The 4,741-nt window shown below is 38.3% G+C and overlaps 1 long non-coding RNA gene across 1 annotated transcript; it reads left to right on the top strand.

Annotated features, from left to right (window-relative positions):
- The first annotated feature begins 1,978 nt into the window (after positions 1-1,978).
- LOC131257379 (uncharacterized) lies at positions 1,979-3,937 on the top strand. Its single transcript, XR_009177347.1, has 3 exons — positions 1,979-3,111; positions 3,332-3,430; positions 3,558-3,937. It is a non-coding gene; the product is annotated as an uncharacterized LOC131257379 (long non-coding RNA).
- Positions 3,938-4,741: the final 804 nt, after the last annotated feature.

The raw sequence follows: 4,741 nt of genomic DNA, 5'->3' as shown, positions 1-4,741 counted from the left end.
GTTAAAAGCATCTTCTCTGTGATTTCATTTTTCTTGGGGAAAAATATTAACCTTATGTTCAGCCATTTTAGTTTGAGTTTTTGTAAATAAATTTGACAAAAGAGGGTCAATTTTAGGCAGGTAGCTGGTCATAGAAACTTTGCCAACCAATCACAAGGATGCTTGTTCAGAATCTTATTCAAGCTACAGGTGGATATAGGACCTTTAGAGAGGGATTATTGGTAAACACAATCCGAAATGCCAGACCCAAATAGCTGGGACAAAGCTATGATAATGACAACAAATCTGTCTTAAGGACGGTATGTTGTTATAGATCTGAGTATCTGAGGTTTCTGATTATGTTGGTTTCCTAGTTAGGTAATGTTTGTGGTTTCTAAATTTTTCTGTTGAGTTAATGCGTTGTGCTTAACAGTTTCTCATATGTTTGGATTCCTTTGTGCTTGGCATGTTGGTTCTGTAGAGCTCATCTGTTACTTGTTTCTGTCTTGTTCACCTTGTTAGATATGCCAAGAGTTCTGATTTGCAGGTTAGACACTTACAGCTACATATGTTTTTACAGGTTAGAGATTTTTTTGCTGGTCAGCTTTCAAGAGTAAGACGGCTTGTTCGACTTCACGGGAGAAGACAATTAGATTTAGTCAGCATGTTTCTCTCCATCTATTTGTTTTTGTTTGGTAGTCTTATTTTATGCTTATACCTATGAAGACACTTAATTTAATGGATTTGATATTGAATTTGGTATTCTTATATGTTGAAATTTTCAGCATTTTTACAGGTTGAGAAGTGGGTTGATCCAAAATTCTGTTGACAGTGTAATCTCTAATTGCTTTATGCTTCTTGTAGGTGCATTTGCTGTGTATTTGGAGCCATGGCATTTGCTGGAATCGGAGACTTTTGGACAGGAGATAATTCAGCAGACTGGGATCACCTTAGAGTCTCAGTTCCAATGATCTTGACTCTTGGCCTTACTGGGATGTCATTCTCTGGTGAGTAAAGCTCATGAATTGATTGGCTCAAGGTGTTTCTATTTGATCGAATCATTCTCCTTTTTTTTAGGTAAATTATTTTGATGGATGTATTTTATATAGGTGCTGATGTTGGTGGATTTTTTGGCAACCCTGAGCCTGAATTGTTAGTTCACTGGTATCAGCTAGGTGCTTACTATCCTTTCTTTAGAGGCCATGCCCATCATGACACCAGAAGGAGAGAACTTTGGCTGTTTCGGTAATATATTTATTTAGTTTAAAAGAATGTTCAAAATGGAAATTTATACTTTGCACTTACATTGCATTATGCATATTAAATTGCTAGCCTTACTGGGATTCAGGACCCATCAACAATTAGCTAGCTACAAGTGCATCGAGTTTTCTTCTAGTTGCTACACTTAAGGAAGAATGTATGTATTAATGTTGAATATTGAATCTGTAGTAGAATTCACTTTTATGTAAATGTTACAGGTGGACCTACAGCTGAAGCACGTGCAATGTTGGATCTTGGTATCCAGTACTGGACTAGTTGAGGATGGGCTTTTGCCGATGTTAATTATGGTGGAAGTACAGGTTTGGCCTTGAACTACGTATGTGCATGATTTTAGTAATTGTCAATTATTTTGGAATTAATTATTTATCCTATGATTGGATTGGTGAAATCAAGCATGGAGTTTAGGTTGGTTGGATTGACCCATCTTTTATGTGTGTGCAGTCAATTTGGTCCTTAGATTATTTTCTATATATATGACTTGGACTAGTACCAACTATATAGGCATAAATTAGACATTATTCCAGATTGATGAAACAGCTTGTTCATCTTCCTTCAGAGTGTTTAGCTTGGTAAAGTCACCTCCTTATTGTGCATGTGGTGCAACATTTGTCTGTTCCATATACACATATTCCATGCCTTTACTGATGTGGAATAACCAGCAATTTTGTGGAATAAATTATTTATCTGATGGTTCAGTTGATGAAGGAATAGATTTTTTATTACGAGACCACACAGATATGGATATTCGAAAGTTCACTTTATATTGTGGCTTGTCGATTTGATGCTTGTGATGCTATATGTGGCACTTTAAACTGTAGAAATGTTGTGGTCATGTTTGGAGGTGGGCGTTAGTTCCATAACTCTCTGCTCCTCCATGTGATATGAATGTTTTAGTTCATACATTATAAAAAGGACAGGACTGCAGTTATAGTTGACCACATTTTCGAAATGGTGGTCAGTAATTCACAAGAGTTGTACATGTGCGGCATCCCATTGTATTAAAATCTTGGCCCCACTGTGGATTGAACATTCCACAAAAGTTATACTGATCAAACCATCCCTAACCATCCGACTAGTGACTATCAAGTGGATGGTTAAAAATAAAATGGTGAACTGTCCCAATTCAGCAGTCTAAATTGCTTAGTTAAGATAGTCAATTTTCTGGCTATGCTCCATACACATTGGGGCCGATGGATTGGAAAGTCTGGATTTTCATGTACGCATACGATTTTTATGGTGGATGAGTCAGCACCTGAATCTAGCCCTCCACTGCATGAGATTTCAAGCTTTGACAAAGTGGGAGCAGCACTAGATGACGGAAAGTGGTGATATTATCAATCATAAAGCAGAGTATTGATGAGTTACTCTGTAGTTGAGGTTTTTGTGCAGTGTTGCTGCTACTGCTTTACTAAGTAGTATCATACTCACTGCTTGCGCTGTTGGCTCATCGAAACTTTTTACTCGAAATGCAAACAAGAAAGATAAGGCAGCTAGATAGAAAGATTTCACAGTTTATTCAGCTCCGTATGCCAAAATGCTAGAATTATGGAAATAGCAAATATTCGTTCTGATCCTATTAATCTTCAGAGAAGTAATATTATGCTCGAGTCAATAACTCGTATGCCCTTTTTTTCCTATTGACGCTCCAGTTTTGTTATCTCTTTGAAAACATGTCCTTCAGAATTTTCTGTGCAAATAGGTTACAATCCATGCCACTGTAACTTGCAGGTGACACTGAGCCTGTGAAAATGTTTGAGCGAACGGCAAATCTGTTGAACAATCAAATCATCAATTACTGATCCTTCCAAGAAATGGCTTGTTTTGATTGGCATTGCTCCTGGTGCACCTGAGGTATATCTGTGAAGAATGTGTTATTTATGTATTCCTGTTGAGAATGCTGTAGGAGGAAAAGATTTCTCTCTCAGTTCTTCTTGGTATTTGTTCTTACAATCTAATATCCATTCCATTCAGGAAAGTTTGTATTTGTTCTTTTATGTTGCTCTTTGTGATCTGTAAGCTATGCTGTTGAAGCGGCACTTATGATTATTCTGTGGAATATTTGTATGTCCAGAGGCCACAACTTGTTAAGGGGAACATGCAACTGTTTTCCGTAGACCAGCAACATAGTCAAGCTTTAGAAGCACATGCGGCAGCCTTTGCAACGTTTAAAGTGAGTTTCACAACTATCCCTTTACATTTAAAAATATACATCTGAACAACCTCTTTCACTTGGTTCACGATTACTACAGGCTCGCCCACTGTTATATACTTTTAATATTATCACTTGCCCCATGCAGGTTGGTGGAAATGAGAATCCTTCTACTCTTATTTGCTTCGCATCAAAGACCATGAATGCCGGTCAAATTATTTCTAAGTTGCATGTCATCGAACTCGGTGCTCAGCCAGGTCATTGCTTATTTTAGAAACAGTAGATGATGAGAGTATTAGCGTGTTGGAAGTACCTAGCTAGTGCATGAAGGCAATATGATGTTAGAAGATTTCCTCACCCCAACTGAGATGAAAGATCAACTCACAAACCTTGCTAGAGTAGTAGAGCTGGTTGTTGTTATTTATTTATTTATATTCAAAACCATTTTCAATTTATTGTAATAAATATTATATTTTTTTTATTGTCTAGTAATATAAATTTTGTTTAATATTCAGTTTTATTTGTATGGCATCATTTTTATGTTTCAAATATTAAAAAAATACAAGTTTCGATTGAATTATATATAATAAAAAAATTTACTGGCATGTGAGGGCCTTAGAAATCTATACAAAACCTTTACCGGCGCTTCTGTAGAAAATTTACGGCGCTTTTTCATGAGAAAAAGCGTTCAGAACCACTTTTACCAGCGCTCGGAGAGACTTTTATCAGCGCTTATTAGCGTCGGAACAAATAATAATTAGCGGCGCTCAGACAAGCGCCGCTAAAACTCACCTAGCACCGCCAATACTTTTACCGACAATCCCATTTAGCGGCGCTTGGTCGAGCGCCGCTATTACATATGCCGGCGCTTTTAATGGTTTTTAGCAGCGCTTTCGAGCGCCGGTATAAGTCCCAGTTGTTGTAGTGACACACATGGTCGCATGAATGCGGATGAAGAGCATGATCTTGGTTAGGGCCATGATGTGCACAAGATGGACGGTCTGGATTGTTCAGATGGATCATGTGGGTGGGCCACTGATCGAAATGGAGGATGCCAACCTGTCCGCTACCAATCCGGAGAGAGAGTGAAAAATTTCTCTTTTTTTTAGAGAGACATGGTTAGAGTAGCTCTGACCGCCCCTGTCGGTACCGTGTACAGCGCATGCACGCACCCCACGTGCACAGGCTCCATAATGTGGGGTTCACATGGTTGTTCTGCTTGATTCGATCCATCTATTTGCTTCTAGGAATCCATGTAGGGCCTTTGGCCAGTTATCAGGCAAATCTAAAGCCTAGGTCAAGCTCACAACTTGATTTGGGTCCCGTTTATGG

Source organism: Magnolia sinica, chromosome 10 (assembly GCF_029962835.1).
Source record: "Magnolia sinica isolate HGM2019 chromosome 10, MsV1, whole genome shotgun sequence".
NCBI classification, from domain to species: domain Eukaryota; kingdom Viridiplantae; phylum Streptophyta; class Magnoliopsida; order Magnoliales; family Magnoliaceae; genus Magnolia; species Magnolia sinica.
The sequence above is the reverse complement of the archived record's forward strand: the minus strand, read 5'-3'. Positions and strand labels throughout refer to the sequence as shown.